This window comes from Tenrec ecaudatus, chromosome 10 (genome assembly GCF_050624435.1).
Source record: "Tenrec ecaudatus isolate mTenEca1 chromosome 10, mTenEca1.hap1, whole genome shotgun sequence".
NCBI classification, from domain to species: domain Eukaryota; kingdom Metazoa; phylum Chordata; class Mammalia; order Afrosoricida; family Tenrecidae; genus Tenrec; species Tenrec ecaudatus.
Window position 1 is genome coordinate 19058306 of NC_134539.1, and position 19519 is coordinate 19077824.

At 44.2% G+C, this 19519-nt stretch overlaps 1 long non-coding RNA gene across 1 annotated transcript; it reads right to left on the bottom strand.

Moving 5' to 3' along the window:
• Positions 1–6698: 6698 nt before the first annotated feature.
• Positions 6699–19515, bottom strand: LOC142458940 (uncharacterized). Its single transcript, XR_012786428.1, has 3 exons — positions 19053–19515; positions 10642–10740; positions 6699–6784 (listed from the first exon to the last, which is right to left on the bottom strand). It is a non-coding gene; the product is annotated as an uncharacterized LOC142458940 (long non-coding RNA).
• Between the last annotated feature and the right edge of the window lie 4 nt (positions 19516–19519).

Here is a 19519-nt window from a genome sequence, read left to right on the forward strand (position 1 = left end):
AAAGTTTGTCTTTGCAGACCAGGTGGTCTCTGTCACCTTTCTTTTTTTTAAAAAAAATGTTTGTATCTTCTCTTTTTATTTGTGAAGTTCGCCAGTGGTTTCTCAATTTTGTTAATCATTTCAAAGGATAAATTTCTTGTATTTTTAATTTTTTCCATTGTTTTTCTGTTCATTTCTTTCTCTTCTAATCTATTTAAAAATCATTTTATTGGGGGCTTGTACAACTCTTATCACAATCCATACATACATTTACTGTGTATTAAGCACATTTGTATGTTTGCTTTCTACTTGACCCCTTGGTATCAAGTAGAATTTTTCCCCTCCCTTCCTGCTCCCTCATGAATCCTTGATAACTTATAAATTATTATTATTTTGTCATGACTTACACTGTCTGACGTCCCCCTTCACTCACTTTTCTGTTGTCCATCCCCCAGGGAGGAGGTTATATGTAAATCCTTGTAATTGATTCCTCCTTTCTGCCCCACCTTCCCTCCACCCTCCTGGTATTGCCACTCTCACCACTAGCCTTGAGGGGTTCATCTGTCCTGGACTCCCTATGTTTCCAGTTCCTATCTGTACCAGTGTACATGCTCTGGTCTAACCAGATCTGAAAGGTAGAATTGGGATCATGATAGTGGGGCTGGGGGGTGGGGAGTATTTGAGAACTAGAGGAAAGTTGTATGTTTCATTGTTACTACACTGTGCTCTGACTGGCTCGTCTCTTCCCTGTGACCCTTCTGTAAGGGGGTGTCCAGTTGCCTACAGATGGGCTTTGGGTTCCCAATCTGTACTCCCCCTCATTCACAATGATATGATTTTTTTGTTCTTTGATGCCTGATACCTGATCCCTTTGACACCTCGTGATCACACAGGCTGGTGTCTATCACATTTCTTCAACTCTGTCATCCATAGTGGAAAAGCAGCCACAGACAATATAGGCAAGTGCGATGGCCGTGTTTCAGGAAAACTTAATTCACAAAACAAGCATCTGGCTGAATTTGGGCCAAGAGCTGTGGTCTGCTAACACCTGGCTAAGTAGATGCCAATCATTATGATGGAGGCTTTACACATATTAACTCATGGGAAACCACATTTACAATTACCTGAGAGGGTTAGAGTTCAGCTAGAACAACAAGCAAAGCAAGTGCAATGGAGCATCTGACAGGCTGCAGAGCCACTCCGCAGGGTTACGGACACTGTAAGCTTTACAGGAGACAGTCTCACCCCCCCCCCCAGGGGCTGCTGACTTCACTGTGCCCCCAGGGCTCCTTCAGGGCCAGAGCAGACAGTGTAGGAGCTACCCTAACCAGTTGGCTTGCATCGGGGTTTGATAAATGACTGCTGAACAAAATAAGAGTAAATCTTAAACGATACTTCACAGGAGACCTTCCGTGGATGAGGACATAAGAGCCCAGATATAACTTGCCCGGCTTGTAGGTGAAAATACTGAGATTCAAAAGTATCTGCTCTATTACTTCCAAGGAATGTAGTTTGATTTAACTGTCGAAGTCTGGGCGAAACAAGAAGTAAATGCCAAGCAATTCAGTTCTAGAGTTCAGAGAGTAGTGTGAATAGATTTAGAATTTCTTCACAGGCCTGATTTTCCCTTTTAAACTTCCCAGTTCAAGGTTTCAGCTAGGGCTATTAGCTCATCAGGAACCCTGGTGGAGCAGTGGCTAAACAGTGGGCTGCTAACTACAAGGGGCTATTAGCACATCAAAAGGGTATTAAAAACAGCAATTAAGTTTGATGACTCAAGTAAACACAAACACAGTTTAGTTGGATCAGCTAAAGAAAAGCTCTTTACTAGAAGCACTGGGAATCCAGGACAGATAAATCCCTCAGGACCAATAAGGAGAAGGGAGGGGGGGTGTAAGGAGGAACTGACCTCAATGATCAAAGTTATGGCCCCCTCCCAGGGGGATGGACAACAGACAAGCGGGTGAAGGGAGATAATAGCGGTTGGTGTAGGACACGAAAAAAATTATAAATCATCAAGGGTTCATGGGGGAAGGAGGAGGGAGAAAAAAATGAGCTGATAACAGGGCTTGAGTAGAAAGAAAATGTTTCAGAAAAGATGATGGCAACGTGTGCACCGATGTGCTCGACACAATGGATGTACGCACGGATCATGATTAGAGCTGTCAGAGCCCCCAATAATTTTTTTTAAAAAAGAAAGAAATGCTCTTTAATGAAAGCCACAGGGATCAGTAAATGAACCATTAAGCTGAGAAGTGACATAAGTCTCCTTTAGGCATTAGTCAATTAAGGGTTGGTGCTCTTCCAGAAGTGTTCACAGATGTAGATAGTCAAAGCACCCCTATGCAAACAGCGCCCCATGGCTCCCTCCTGTTTCCAAGGCTGCTCACCTTTCTAGGAGCAGAAAGCCTCCTTCTCCTCCCCCTGTGGAGCAGCTTGTAGGTTCCAACTGCATTACTGAGCTGAAATCGATTGGTATTAGCCGTTTTCAATAAAATAGTCATATGATTTACTATGTTGGGAATGAGAAATCCAAGAGAAATGGCATCACATTTATCATCAAAAAGAACATTTCGGCCCCCTTGCCGCGCTGCCTTGCCGTCTTGCCCCGCCAACTCACCCGCCGAGCAAACGACTCAGAAATGAATGTCTCCTAGCCCTCTTGCTCGCCACGTCTGGCTCTTCCAGTGTCGCTGCCGCCGCCATGAAGACAGTGGTTCAGCTGCTCCGGCTGGAGGCCGGGCTCAACCTGCTGACAGGAGTATCTTCAGGTACAAATCCCTTCAGACCCCAGAAAGTCTGTTCATTTTTGTAGGAAGATGAATCTTTTAAAGGTTTCCTAAGCCACTTCTCATGAGCCATTGACAGTTAAAGAGAGCTACATTTGAAGCTTGTACAAAAGCTTGTCTCCACGGTTATATATGCCATACTATATAGACTTCTCCTTTTGTCAGTCCTTAACATCTACCTCTCTGAATTTTCATGAATTTCCATTTCACACGGGTTATTTTATATACACTGGCAGCTCCATATAATAAAATACGTAATACAAAAAAAAGAACATTTCACGATCTACATTGAAGTACACTGCAGGTTGTGATAGGATAAATCTATATACAGAAAGTCCAGTTAATACATTTCCCCCCATTTCATTGAGGGTTCTTACAGTTATTATAACAATCTAAAAATCAATTGTATCAAGCAAACTTGTATATATGTTGCCATCGTCATTTACAAACATTATCTTTCTACTTGAGTCCTTTATCAGCTCCTCTTTTTTCCCTCCCCCCTCCTGAATCAGTGATAAAGTACTGTTTCTGAGGGTTTTGTCCTGGTTTCCCTGTGTCCAAAGCTCTTATCTGTACCAATGTACATACTCTGGTCTAGCAGGATTTGTGAGGTAGAACTGGAGTCATGATAGTGGGGGGTAGGAAGCATCAATGAACAAGAGGAATGTTGTGTGTTTCATCAGTGCTATACTGCACCCTGGCTGAAGCGTCCCTTCTGTGTGACCCTTCTGTGAGGGGATGTCCAATTGTCTACAGGCAGGCTTTGGGTCTCCACTCTGACCCCTCTCCTTCACATTGATAGAATTGTTTGTTTTTGATCTTCTGATAGCTGGTCCTTAATAGATTGATAGTTGATATACCTATTATTCAAATTTACACACCAATCACTAAAGCCAATGATAGAGAAACTGAAGAATCTACAAACTTCTTTAGTCTGAAATGGATCAAGCGTACAATCAAAATGCATTGGTAGGTACTGGTGACTGGAATGTGAAAGTTGGAAGCAGAGTACGGACCACTAGTTTGAAAATATGGCCGTGATGAGAGAAATGCAGCTGGAGATTACATGATTGAATTTTGCAGGGCCAATGACTTCTTGGTTGCAAACACCTTTCCAACAACTTAAAGGGTGGCACATACTTGGACCTCGCGAGAAGGAAGACACAGGACTCAACTGGACAATGCCTGGTAGAAGATATACTGGAGAAGTTCTCAAAGCAAAGCCAAAACAAGGCCAGGAGTTGACTGTGGAGCAGAGCATAAACTGCTCACATGTAGCTTCAGGTTGAAGCTGAAGAAAATGAGAATATCTCCACAGCACCAAAACAGAGTCTGGAGTATATCCCACTGAAATGTACAGATCAGATCAAGAGCCATTTGAAGCACTGAACACTAGTAACCGAGGCCAGACAAGTTGTAGGATGACATCAGGAATATCATCCACGAAGATGATAAAAGGTCATTGGAAGAACAGGAAAGTAAAGATCAAAGAGATGCCAGAAGAGACTGAAGCTTGCTCTTGAGCATCAAAAGTTAAAACAAAGTAAAGAAATGATGAGTGAAAGAGCTGGATGGAGAATTTCAAAGGGTAGCTTGAAAAAGCAAAGTAAAACATTACAATGAAATGTGCAAAGACTTGGAGTCAGTGAACCAAAAAGAATGCTTTCGGCATTTCTCAAGCTGTAAGAGCTCAAGTCTCACGTTGACATGTTGAGAACTTCTATAGGCAAACTACTGAACAATGCAGGAAGCATCCGAAGATGGAATGAATCAAAAAGAACTGGTTGGTGATATCCAATCACTTCAAGAGAGAGCATGAGATCAGAAACTGGTGGTGTTGAAGGAAGAAGTCCAAGCTTCACAGAAAGCATTAATGGACAACAAGGCTTCAGGAATTGATGGCATACCAACTGAAATGTTTCCACAAACTGACGGAGGCACGTGTTAGTTTATGGCAAGAAGTTTGACAGAAGCTACCAGGCCAACCAATGCAAATAAATCCACATCTGTGCTCATTCTAAAGAAAGGCGACCCACACGAATATGGAATGTGTCAAACACTCCCATTGCTATCACATGGCAGTAGAATTTAGTTGAAGATAATAGAAACATGGTAGTAGTAAATATCAACAAGGAGCTACCAGAAATTCAAGCCAGATTCAGAAGAGAAGGTGGAACAAGGGATGTCATTGTTGGTGTCAGGCGATCTTGGATGAAAGCAGAGAACACCAGAAAGATATTTGTGGTTCTGATACAAAGGCATTTGACTGTGGGTCACAAAACCCTCCGGATAACATTGGGAAGAATGGGAATTTCAGAACGTTTCATGTGCCACTGCAGCACTCATCCACAGAACAGCATATACTAGCTCAAAGCCATCGAGCCCATGCCAACTCATAGCAACCCTGTAGGGCAGGGTGAAACTGCCCCTGTGAGCTTCTGAGACTGCCACTCTTCGCAGGAGTAGAAAGCCCCGTCTTTCTCCTGAGAAGGAGATGGTGATTTCTACCTTATGGTTAGCAGACCAGCGAGGAAGCAGCATGCCACCAGGGCTCCACACATGATTTCAAATCAGGAAAGGTGTGTGTTGGAATTGTATCCTTTCACCGTATCTATTCGTTATTATCGGAGAAAAATCTCACTGCCATCTAGTTGATTCTGACTCACAGCCCCCCCTATAGGAGAGGGTAGAACTGAACCTTTGGGTTTCTGAGACTTTAAATCTTAAGTAGAAAGCCTCACCCTCCACCCCCCAAGGATCAGCAGGTGGGTAAAAATCGCTGATCTTAGGGTCAGCATCTCAGTATGCAGCCTGTTCACTCACTCGGTTTCCCATTTAATCCAGCACTACAGGGTAAGTGTTATAAACTAAAAGATTAAGTCAATTTGTTCAAATCAACGGCTGTTAAGTGACAGACAGGATACAGACATGTGTCTGTTGGTCTCATCATATTGTCTGGGGTGTGGCAGAAGTCAACCTACTAGTTATATATATATGTTGTATTTGCCATTTTATAATGCCCAGACAATGAATTTCACAGAAAGCATTGGAGGTTAATTCTAGCAGATGGTATAAACCCAGTGCTTTAGCACATAGGATAAAATGACAAATATTTTGATAAGGAAAATTCTAACTTAAATCCAAATTCACCTCCATGATCATTAAAGCCAGGACTTTGAACCTTTTCCTCCTGGCTCCAGCCATACTAAGAATTGACTTTTCCATCCAAACTATAACGAATCAGAAATCAACTGGGGATCTGTAAGAATCTGGGGCTCAGACATGTACATATGCAAATATATTTATATATGAGGATAGGGAAATAGATCTATGTGCCTATATTTATAGGTTTAGTATCATTGAGGTAGCAGAAGGACATTAGGCCTCCACTCAAATACTACCTCAATGCAAGAATACTTTCTTCTATTAAATTGGCATTCTATGATGCTCACCTTCCCAACATAACCACTGAGGACAAAGTGGGTGAATAAGCAAATGTGGTGAAGAAAGCTGATGGTGTCCAGCTATCAAAAAATATAGCGTCTGAGGTCTTAAAAGCTTGAAGGTAAACAAGCGGCCATCTAACTCAGAAGAAACAAAGCCCACATGGGAGAAGCACACCAGCCTGTGTGATCACAAGGTACAGAAGGGATCGGTTATCAGGCATCAAAGAACAAAAAATAATATCATTGTGTGCTCACCTCCATGATATGATCTCTGAAGACAAATGGGTGCATAAGCAAATGTAGTGAAGAAAGCTGATGGTGCCCGGCTATCAAAAGAAATAGTGTCTGGGGTCTTAAAGGCAAACAAGCGGCAATCTGGCTCAGAAGCAACAAAGCCCACATGGAAGAAGCACATCAGCCTACGTGATAACGAGGTGTCAAAGGGATCAGGTATCAGGCATCATCAGAACAAAAAAATTCTTACCATAGTGAATCGGGAGGGGGGGAGGAGTGCAGAGTGGAGACCCAAGGCCCATTTGTCCGCCACTGGAGATCTCCTTGCAGAAGGGTCTAGGGGAGGAGATGAGCCAGTCAAGGTGTGATGTAGCAATGATGAAAAATAGAAATTTCCTCTAGTTCCTAAAGGCTTCTTTCCCCACCCCACTATCATGATCCAAATTCTACCTTGCAAGTCTGGCTAGACCAGAGGATGTACACTGGTACAGATGGGAACTGGAAACACAGAGAAGCCAGGGCAGATGATCCCTTCAGGACCAGTGGCAATACTGGAGGGTAGAGGGTGAGTGGGTTGGAAAGAGGGAACCAATTACAAAGATCTACATGTGACCTCTTCCCTGGGGGATGGACAACAGAGAGTTGGTGAAGGGAGACGTCGGACAGGGAAAGATATGACAAAATAATAATTTATAAATTATCAAGGGCTCATGAGGGAGAGGGGAGTACGGAGGGAGGGAGGGAGAAAATGAGGACCTGATGCCAGGGGCTTAAGTGGAGAGCAAATGTTTTGAGAAGGATGAGGAAAATGAATGTACAGATGTGCTTTGCACAATTGATGTATGTATAGATTGTGATAACAGTTGGATGAGCTCCTAATAAAACGATTAAAAAAAGAATCTGGGGCTCTTGATAAAAATGTAGATTCTGATTCCTTATATCTGGGGTAGAAATGCAAATTCTTAGCAGCGGGTTGAACTGCAATGAACCTGCCCACAGTCCTGCTGATGTTATATTAATAATGTTTGAACAAGGTTACTGCCAGCTGGTCAAGTACAGATTTCTTTAGAAACTGATAATTGTTTTATTACTGAGTGGTATTCCCTCCTATTCCCAATAACATAATGCTTTCAGGGCACGATTTTACGTGGCAGTAATGTCAAACTAAAGAGCTTATTCTGGGAAGGATGCCCTCCTGGCTTGGTTATCTAGCTCGGTTATCACAGAAAGCCACAAGTGGAGAGCTTTAACTAAGAGAAATTAATTTTCTCACAGTTGAGGAGGCAAGCTAGAAGTCTGAATCCAGGGTGAAGGCTGTCCCTGTCAGCAGTGGAAGAGGTTCCTTGTCACACCCACGTCTGCTTCTTGGTTCCTTGGTCATCTCCAGGTGTGTTGGCATCATTCTTACCCATTTCTCCTCTGCTGACTTGCTTAATCTCTCTCTTTTTTTTTAATCTCAAAAGAGATTGACTTAAAAGAGTACACTTTACACTGTTGGCCTCATTAGCATAACAAGGACCCCCATAGACTTTACAACACATGCACCTATGGTTTCCAGGATTTAGGACTCACAACACTTAGCAGGAGGAGATGATTCAATACATGGTGCCTCCCTAACGGAAATCAAATCAAACTCCTTGCCATCAAGTCAATTCTAACTCACAGCAACCCCACAGGCCAGGGAAGAACTGTTTCTGTGGGTTTCCAAGGTTGAAACTTTTCACTGGAATAGCTCTCTCTCTAGGAGAGGCTAGTGGCTTCCAGCAGCTGACCTCATGGTCAGCAGCCCCAAACGCAACCACAACAGCATCGGTCCTCCTATCTCCCCAACGAGGAACTAAAGTACTTCAGTTCTAGGAAGCCTAACAATTCAATACATATCCATGACTTGAAACAGACACATTGTTTTTAAAAGCTCTTTGTTCAACTTCCTTACAAGTATCATGAAGACTGACGCACAAAAGGATGGACTTTATTAATTAAAGGGAAGGCCAGTCTTAGCTTCACTGAATCAAAAGCTGCCCCACCCCCCAGGCCTGAGTACTCATGAGAGATAAGCGCTTTTTTTTGAAGGCAGAGGGGTTACAGTGGTATTCACTGAAAGGCCAATCTCACCCATGGCTCCCTGGGGGAAAGATGTTGCAGTTGGCTGTCATGGAAAGCCTGTGGGACAGCTCTACTGTCCTATAAGGTTGCTGTGAGTCAGAGGTGAAGGCTGTGGTGGGTTTCCAGTTTAGCAAAGTACTAACTAACGTGCAATTCTGTATGGGGCACATGTGGAGGGAATGCAGGTGTGACTTGCTGGCAAATAATATCCTTGGATTCACTTGTAAATAGTATCTTCTACCTGCCAGATTGTGGGGAGAACCAGTGACTAAAATCAAGTTCTAGGCCTCAAAGATTATGTGAGGGATGGGAATGCCTGGTTCATCATCTGTCCAGTCTCTCTCAAATGTGAGTTCTAAGGCTTTCCCTTCCATACCACCATTGTTTCTCTGGTTACAAGGTTGCTCTTGACTTGTATCTTAGGTAACTAAGGACAATGGGTAATAATAATGTTACTTTTATTGTGAAATAGGTGAAGGTTTGCTGAGCAGACAATCAGTTTTACATTCAACAGTTTATACACACTTAGTGTTTGCTAGGCATCCCCTGCAGTCCTCTCAATGTACCTTCATTTGTTCCACATCCTGTTTCCATTTCTCCCTCTTTCCTAACCCTCTTATCTGTATGTAAATGTGACCCTTTTGATCTTCAATGGTTGATTATTCTAACCCAGGGGTGGGGGGTAGGAGGAATGGGTGGGAGTGAGTGTGAGTTTAGTTTTAGACTAAGGTGACCAGACGTCCCAATTTTTAACAATTTTTCCTGCATCCCACATTTTTAAAAAGTCCCGATTTTTGGAAAGAATGCACGACAAGCTAGGGTACACGGTTTTCGGCTGCCATGTGGCTGTTTCGCCAGGACATGAGTTTTATCAATGGTGCCCCGCTTTACCAATATTAAAATGTGGTCACCTTATTCTAGACCTGAGGGGTGACTAAGGGGCCTTAGCCCTGGGAGGCTGACCAGTCCGGTCTCATGATTTTGAGTTGTGTTTTGCAATTTCCTCCCACTCTCTCCAGGATCTTCTAATGTGAACCTTTGGGAGACATTGACAGTGGTAGCCAGGCACCAGCTAGTCCTTCTGGTCTCAAGGTCGTGGGAACTAATAAAATGGGCAATTATTCATAAGTTCAAGTCTCAGACCACAGGCTTCCATTCATTTGGCCAAGAGCCACAGTGCTGCTGTCCGTGGAAAGCCTAAAACTCCCGCTGCTTATAGTGGTTTCCTAGGACACACTGGGTGGCCTATAGGAACAGAAATGTATTGTCTCACAGTTCTAAAGGATAAAAACCGGGGTGCTGGCTAGAAGTCTCTAGGGCAGTGGTTCTCAACCTTCAATACAGCGACCCTTTAATACAGTTCCTCATATTGTGGTAACCCTCAAACCATAAAATTATTTTGGTTGCTACTTCCTAACTGCAGTTTTGCTACTGTTAATTGTTATGAATCATAATGTAAATATCTGATATGCAGGATGTATTTTCATTGTTACAAATTGAACATAATTAAACATAAAGCAAAGTGATTAATCACAAAACAATATGTAATTCTATATTGTGAAATATTCATGACTACGAAAGGGGTCGCGACCCACAGATGGAGAACCGCTGTTTGGGGAAAAGCCTGTCTTGCCTCTCTCAGCTTCTGGTAGATGCAGGAATTCCCTGGTTGCAGCTGCGTCTGCACAGAGTCACATAGTCTGTGGCTCAGAGTTTCTTGTCTGTTCTCAGGACACCACTCAAGATGGACTCTGACTCAGATGACCCCATGTTAATTTAACTGAAAACACAAAGACCCTCTTTCCAAACAAGGCCACATTCACAAGCCAGCTGCTCTGTGGGAGAAAAGACCTAGTGATTTGCATGCATAAGATTCGGTAACATCAAGCCTATTGCCAGTTCATCCCAGCGACCCTCTAGGACAGAGTAGAACTACTCCACGGGGTGGGTTTTCCTTCCCACATCCTTCCAGTTAGCAGGCCAGGGCTTCAGCACCGCACTCTCAGGGCTCCTTAAAACCCCACCAGGCCACTCTAGTCTGTCCCCTAGAGCTGCTCCCAGTCTGAATCAGTTCCGCGGCATCTCACCACAGTGCTTTCCATAGGTCTTTTCTGAGAAGCGGTCTGCTTCTTTCAGGGCAGGGTGGACGTTTCTTGACCGGTGGGGGAGACACTGTTAAATGATATCTAGGAGATGGAGACAGAAAAGCACATGAATAACCTGATAGCATTCTGCTACACTTACACAACAAAGAAACAGCTTCAGATTATACTCAGAGCTATGACGGAACTGGAGGGAAATGATGGTGAGGAACGAGGGGGAGCACAGTAGAGAGTATGTGTTTTCAACTTTCACCCAAACCACACTTAAAAAAAAAAGAAGTGAGAGAGCTCGCAAGGAAAGTGACCCTATAGGACATAGGTTTACTAGGCTGGACTCTTTGCCAAAGATTGCCACATCCTTCTCCTGGGGAGAAGATGGTAAGCGAACACTGCTGACCTTTGGGTTAGCAGCTGCGCACGTCAGCCACTGTGCCACCAGTGCGTCTCTGCACAACAAAGCAGGAAGGAAATTGTTGTTTTTGTCCATCCGTTTTGGACACAGCTTCTGCTAGGAGTATCAGTTCATTTCTCCCTTTTCATGTGAAAGGAACCGTATCATTGGAGGAATACTTGAACAGGTGTTAAGAGGTTTCGGTCACAGATCTCCAATCTTTTTATTTATATTTTTATCTCCAGTCTTTTTTTGAGGGGGCAGAGGCATGTCAAACAATATAAGGGAGCTTCAAAAAATGTCATGGAAAAGTGAAATGAAAAGATAGTGAAAAATTTCTCCCAATTTTTGAAGCCCCCTCATACTTAGCCTCAGGTACTCAGCTTTCATATAAACTAAAAGCGAGTGTTACTTGGAGATTGTTGGGGCAGTCTTGGATTTATATATATTATGGGGATGCTCGTTCAAGTCATAAATCATCTCTGGAAGGGAAGTACCACAAAGAAAGCATCCCTACTTCATTATTCTCTGACTTGTGGAGCAAGTTGCTTCACGGGGCAACATTCTAGTTTACATTCAGTATCACCAGCATGGCATATCCAAGGGAACAAAGCCATAGGAGCAGGTGAGAGGGGATGCAATATCTATGCTTCTAGGGTCTTTGCTATGAAACAATTCATATTAATTTAATGGGAAATGACTTTTGGGTTTTGATTTGTTAAAAGCACTTCTCTCAGAGCTACACATGGAAATATTCAGAGATGCAATGATATGTTCAGTATTTGTTTCAGACTACTTGTGGTTGGAGGGGATGGTGAGTGGAGAGGGGTACAGTTGAAACAAAATGGATCTTGAGTTCATTGTTGAAATTGAGTGATGGACACAGAAGTGCTCATTGGAGTACTCTTCCCTGCTTCTATTTTCTTTGCCTTCTAGTTTTTAAAAGCTAATCTTTGAAATAAAGAATACATCTATTCCTAGGTGTTTGGTCAGGAAGGTTTGAGATGATGTAACATCAGAAGAGGCCCAGGAAATGGTTTGGGAGAAACAGTAAACGTCAAACTCATCAGGCTGGGCAACAGATGGGGAACCAGGAACACATCTGGTCATCATGGGAGGGTGTGTTCAAGTGCCAGGTTTAAGGACACTGGTCGTGTAAGCACTTTTCAGTGAAGAGATGGTGTTCAAGTGAGCACAAGGGCAAATCCAGAGTAGGGAGGAAAGACCAGGGTGGAGGATTTGTTGCATCAACTTAGACCACAGGGAGCCCAGAAAAGCCAGGCTTGTAGACTACCTTCCTGCTCAGTCCTGGTGTTTCCCTCCCTCTGCTTAAAAAAAAAAAATCATTTTATTAGGGGCTCACACTCATCACAATCCATACACACATCAATTGTGTAAAGCACATTTGTACATTCATTGTCCTGATCATTCTCAAAACATTTGCTCCTCACTTAAGGCCCTGGCATCAGGTCCTCATGTTCTCTACTCCCTTCCTGTTCCCCTTTCCCTCATGAACCCTTGATAATTTACGTTATTATTTTGTTATATCTTGCCCTGTTGGACATCTCCCTTCACCCACTTTTGTTTTCCGTCCCCCAGGGAGGAGGTCACATGTAGATCCTTGTAATCGGGTCCTCCTATCCAACCCACCTTCCCTCTACTCTCCCAGTATCACCACTCACACCCCTGGCCCTGAAGGGATCAACCACCCTGGATTCCCCATGTTTCCAGTTCCTATCGGTACCAGTGTACATCCTCTGGTCTAGCCAGACTTACAAGGTAGAATTGGGATCATGAAAGTGGGGGTTGGGGGGAGGAGGAAGCATTTAGGAGCTAAGGTAAAGTTGTATTTTTCATCGTTGCTACATTGCACCTTGACTGGCTCTTCTCCTCCCCTAGACCCCTCTGCAAGGGGCTCTCCAGTGCCAACAAATGGGCTTTGGGTCTCCACTCTGCACTTCCCCCTTCATTCACTATGGTAAGATTTTTTTTTTTTGATGATGCCTTATACCCGATCCCTTCGACAACTCGTGATCGCACAGGCTGGTGTGCTTCTTCCATGTGGGCTTTGTTGCTTCTGAGCTAGATGGCCGCTTGTTTACCTTCAAGCCTTTAAGACCCCAGACGCTATACAGGCACCATCAGCTTTCTTCGCCATATTTGCTTCTGCACCCGTTTGTCCTCAGAGATCTTTTCATGGAGGTGTGCACCCAATGATGATTTTTTGTTCTTTGATGCGTGATAACTGATCCCTTCGGCACCTCGTGATCGCACAGGTTGGTGTGTTCTTCCATGTGAGCTTTGTTGCTTCTGAGCTAGATGGCTGCGGTTTATCTTCAAGCCTTTAAGATCCCAGATGCTATACCTTTTGATAGCCGGGCACCATCAGCTTTCTTCACCACATTTGCTTATGCACCCATTTGTCTTCAGAGATTGTATCATGGAGGTGAGCACACAATTATATGAATTTTTGTTCTTTGTTGCCTGATAACTGATCCCTTTGGTACCTCGTGATCACACAGGCTGGTGTGCTTCTTCCATGTGGGCTTTGTTTCTTTTGAGCTAGATGGCCGTTTGTTTACCGTCAAGGTTTTAAGACCCCAGATGCTATACCTTTTGGTAACCAGGCACCTTCAGTTTTCTTTACCACATTTGCTTATGCATTTGCTTTGTCTTCAGTGGTTGTGTTGGGCAGGTGAGCATCATAGAATGCCAATTTAATAGAAGAAAGTCTTCTTGCATTGAGTCCCACTCTGCTTCTTATTCAACTGCTAGCACGCTGTTCTTAGAATCAGATCTTCCAACTCAGGACTGAAAGTCCTGGGCCCATTCTTCCACCTGTGCCTAGCCCAGCAATGTAGACAGGTAGGCCTGGAAAAGAAGACTGGCTAAAAAATGTGCTGAGTCCCCTGCGATAAAGCTGCAGCTGCGGTGGCAGAGTTTTGAGCCAGATAAGCTCCCGGGAGGGGAGGGCAAAGAGAAGGGTGTGTTAAGATTCCCTCTGGAGTCTGGATGCACCTGATCATTTGGCTATCACATGAGTAGATCCAGTGCTTGTTGGTGTTATTCTTAAATCTAAAATGGTGGCCAAGCATTTTAACAGGTAAGGAGCACACTTTACAGTTTTCCAAAATCAGCAAGAGGTAGTGGGATCCAAATGATCTAAAACATGTGGATTACAGGTAAGAATTCATGTTACAGAGGCTATTTCAGGGAACTTAGAGCAAGTTAGTCTGTGTGGAAAAAAATAAAGAACCATGAGTAGTTTCTCTTCAGTACTAAAATGGGAAAATCACCCAAAATGAGACTTGAAGATTGGGTAAATCACAAGCTTTTTCTGGGACTTATTATCATTGCCTATCAAGTGAGTCAGATTCGTTTATCAAATGAGTTCATTGGAAGGTCTCTACAGATCCCACTTGGTTCCAAACTTTTGATGCTATGAAATAAGAAAAAGGAAGCCAAGCAATCAAAGTGATCTTCATTATTATGAAAAATTAAACAGGACAGAAAGCAGAGGAGAAACGAACCCCCAACTATCCATCATTCATTTCCAATGTCTGTCTAGTTTGTTTTCCTTGAACACTATCTACTACCACTTGCCGGTCCCCAGGTATGAATTCAAAATAAACATTAGACACCGAATGAAATATATCTCAATAAATTCTCATGGAGCCAAGAACTGGATAAAGTCCCTTCCCTCCACTTCCATCTCCCTTCTCGTTCTATGGTTGTAAATGTTATGAAGCTAGGAAGTACAGTGAACTTGGATCAGTGTCGTAGGATGCTAAGTATCATATGCTGAGCCCAGTTGTAATTACTGATGGAGGAGCTACAGCATTAACGAGCACCTGCTGTCTTCCAGGTATTACTGTGCCACAATAGTATCTATTGCTCTATAACAAATTATGTGAAAATGTTAATGACTTGAAACAGTAAACATCTACTTTCTGAGTAAAAAAAATCCAGGAGTGGAATATACAGCCAATTTACTCTGTAAACTTTCACCTAAATCACACGTGCACGCACACACACACACACACACACACACATGGAATCAGGGAGTGGCTTAGCTGTGTGGCGCTGGATCAGTCTCTCAGCGCACTGCAGTTGAGCTGTTGGCTGGGATTGCAGTCACCTGAAGCCTCAACTTGGGAGCAGATCCACTTCAGAATGAGCTCCTTTGGGCTCCTCCCTGGGGCTACCAGATGATGTGGACTGGTTTGCTTCAGAGCAAGGGAGCCGAGAGCATGAGAGAAAGAACCCAAGACTGAAGCAATGTTTTTTTTAAATACCTTAATCTTTTTTTAATGTTATAAATTATTGTTTTTTACACCATCCAGTACATCCATTCACCTATAATTCTTAGGTGAACCGATATTTTGTAAGGGAATAGGAAGACAAAAATGACGTACAAGCTGCAGCATTGAAGTTAGCTGTTTTATTGATTTTGTTAAAAGTGAGGGTGTAAGCTGGTGTCTCATTGTTATTTTTTAGTCATTATACTGGAGGCTCTTATAGCTCTTATCGCAATCCATCCATCCATCCATTGTGTCAAGCACATTTGTACATACGTTGCGATCATTTTCAAAACATTTTCTTTCTAATTGAGCCCATGGTATCAGGTCATTCCCCCTTCCCTCTCCCTCATGAACCCTTGATAATTTATAAATTATTATTTTTTTCATGTCTTACACTGACTGCTGTTTCTCCTTCACCCACTTTTCTGTTGCCTGTACCCCTGGGAGGGGGTGATATGTCGATCTCATTGTTTTAATCTGTATTCTCTCATTGCTAATGAATGCAAACATTTCTTCATATGGTTGTTGGCTCCCTGGATGTTGCCTTTGGTAAATAAATGGTCTCTTTTCATGTATATAATCTTTCTTTTTGTGAATATCTTTCTAGCCACTTATAGATGAGAAAGAATCAAGTAATTGGCTCAAGTCAAAAATGGAAGAAAGTGAAAGTGATTCAATTAATAATCAGGCTTTTTCTTTTTCCTATCCCATCATGGCACAGTGGGTCAAACACTGGTTGTTAAACAAGTGGGCTGAACCCACCAGCCACTCATCTGAGTGAGAAAGAGGGAGCTACTCTCTGATAGTCTCAGAACCTAGGGACCAACTCCCGTAGACCCTCAGTCAGGTTTCGGAGCATGTAAATCTCTCTCAGGGTAGTTGGTGAGTTTGAACCATAGACCCTGAGGTTACCAGTCCAATGCTTACTTGACAGTTAAAAAATCTTATTTTAAAAACAATTTCAATGTTTCCATTGGACTTTGCACTGCTGGTCCACTTATACCTGCATAAAATCCACACTGAAGGCAGTAAAACAAGCAGTGAGAATTAGCTTGATGCTAGAATACCTGTATTCCCTTGTCACAGCCCCGTGATTCTTCTTAGGCTCCCTTTCTTGTTTTTTAAAGTAAAAAAAAAATTAATTGTAAATTAGGTGAGTTGTAGGGTTTTTTGTATCTCTGTAAGCTCAACTGAAACTGTAATACTCAATGAATTCAATTGTACTGTTATGGTGTTCCCTCCTATTATCTATACTCCCCAAAGCCAAATCGACTACCATGTTCCATTGAGTCAGTTCCAATGCCCAGGAACCATCCCGGACAGAGAAATATTGTACACACACACCCTTCCTGTTTTCCAAGGCTGTGGTAGACAGGGTAGAAACAGAGTGAGCTGGAAACACCCATCTTAAGGCTAACTGTCCAGCACTTAACCACTGTGTCACCAAGGATTCCTTTCCTGTGTTCTCGATCTGTTAGTCTGGGTCCTTTAGAGAAACAAATCAACAGAAAATCATGTATAATAGAGTTTTATATAAAGGTTAAGTGTGCATCAAGAGAACATCCCAACCCAGTGCAGCCCAAGCCCACATGTTCAACATTAACCCATAACCTATAGGTCCAACACCAATCCACAAAGTCCTCCTACATCTCACAAAACAGATGCAATGATGCTGATTCCATACGGCTGCTCCAGCATCCAGGGCTGCATTGGGGTAGGTCCATGTGGGATGTCTTGCAGGAAGTGAGCCTTGCCATCTGAAGCAGGGAACTGCTAAGGCAGCTGCACCCTGGTGCGACCATCAGAAAGAAAGAGACCCAAGAACTAGAAAGGCGAGGCTCACTGAGCCATTTATCCCTCTTCCCTTCAATTAACCCCACCTGTATTTATTGACAAGGTTGGCACAATAAATTAACTACCTCACTCGACAACCAAATAGTTATATGTTGAACATTAAATTGGACTTCTTTGAGCTCTGGGCACACAGGGGTTAAGAAGGTTGCTGAACAAAAGTTAAAAACAGCTATTACAAAAACAAAACAAAACAACAAAAAAACCAGATATCACGGAAATAAATAAGCCCGCAACACAAAGGTTCACGCTGTAAAATTGGGGTAGGAAATCTTTAGGACAATTAAAATGACAAAATGAAAAAGAATTAAGAATTTCCCGGGTCCTACATCTCAAATCTGTCAAATGGGAGCGCATCCTGTCTTTCATTTTTCATTTCTATGTAAACAAACTGGGGAAAGAATAACCAACCCGTCATCTCTAAGTATGAATGGAGTTTACCCAGTAAGGCATTTTGTCCGTCTGAAATATTTTTAAATGATCCGCTATTTTTTTGGGGGGGGAGCAGAACAGCAAGTCTACAAACTTAATTTTAAAGGGTGATCTCCTTTGAGAACTTCCGCTTAACGTCTGTGCACGCCAAAAATTAGCTTTCCTGAGGTACTTTAAATGAGTCCACTTTCTATGACTGGGCATTTCTTCTGTGTCAATTCTGACTGCTAATGAGGTTAGGAAAACGGTTTCTGCTATTTTCGGCTATTAACTACAGTAGGAGTCCTGGTGGCGTAGGGGTTAAGCGATAGGCTGCTAAATGAAAGCTCAGCAGTTCAAAACCACTAGGTCCCGTGGGAGAGAAACGGGCCTTCTACTCCCATAAAGAGTTACAGTCCCAAGAGTTACATTCTCGGAAACCCACAGAGGCGTTTCTGCCCAGTCCTTCCTAGAGCGCTGAGAGCAGGAATCCGAAATGGACTAGAATTAGCTACACTAGCTTACGAACAATTGTGAGGATGCCACAGGATCCGCTGTGTTTCGGTGTTGCACATAGGATCGCCATGTGAGAATGCACTTGAGATGACATCTAACATTAACTACAAAACTCAAACCCGTTATTGTTGTATGCCTTCCTGCTTAGGGCTTCCTAGGCTGAAACCTTTATAGCAGCAGATGGTTCAGTGGTCTCTCCCCGAGCGCCCGCCTGGGTGGGCTCCAAATGCTGCTAGGGTCAGCTGTCCAGCGCGTCCAAACCCACTGGCACTGAGTCCATTCCGATTCGTAGCGACCCTACAGGACTTGGTAGAACTGCCCCGGTGGGTTTCTGTGGCTTTAGGACCTAAAGATCTAACGTTCAGATCTTTAAGAGAGCAGAAAGCCACATCTCCTGCGGGGACAGGTGCGTTTTGAACTGCTGACCCTGTGGTTAGCAGCCCATCTTGTAATCACTACACCACCATAGGCCACCAGCGCTCCGTAACTCTCTTTCGTGCGATAAGCTTCAGAATGAAATGAACACGAAACACATCCGATGGTGTCCTCATCTCTCCGTAGCAACACAGAGATCGAATAAGGAGAAAGTGTCAGTGAATTCTCACCCGGGAACAACTCTTAGTAACCCCAATTGGCCTTACGATGGAATATGTGAAGCCATACACCAATTTTAATTAATTTTTTTGGCACCAGGCAAGAAAGGCTTCCTACTAGTTTGCGTACCAATTTGCTTCTTCCGGAACTAGAGTATAGTCTTTCTCCGGATACCAACTTCAGAATGTGGTCAAAAGGAGCTGGCACAAGCAACCCGGCGCGACCTCGGCGGCGGGAGGGAACTGATTGAAAGCGGCGATTGCCACATTCGGAGCGCGCGCCCGCAAATCTCGGCCCGGGAGCGGCGCGGCGCGGCGCGGGCGCCCACTCACCTGGGCGCTGCTGCGGGCAGGGGTCCGGGAAGGGGGTGGGCGCCGGCTGACCCTCTACAGCCCTCCCCTGCCCGCGCCGCGAATGCCAACTCCCACCCCGGGAGCGAACCTCCACGCCCGGCCGCCCTCCGGCACGCCCTTCGGTGACCTTGGCCCACGAGGCGTCACTTTGCGTCTCTGGAAGACCTGTGAGGCGCCGGCTTCACCTGCCCGAGGCCCCGGCAATAAAGCCACAGGCGCGGCCCAGGCGCCGCGCGGGGCCCAGTGCTCAGCGGGGTCCCGCCGCGCGGCCGCAGAGAAGAGACCCCGGGGTCCCCGAGCCAGAGCCTGTACCGCGGGGGTCGCGACCTGGGCCCCGGGGGGAGGGGAGCCGGCCGCGCGCTTCGGCCCTCCTGGGGGCGGGGCCAGCACGCCGCCCCGCCCCGCGCCCCGCCCCCCGCCGCCCCCGCAGGAGGAAAGTGCTGTTC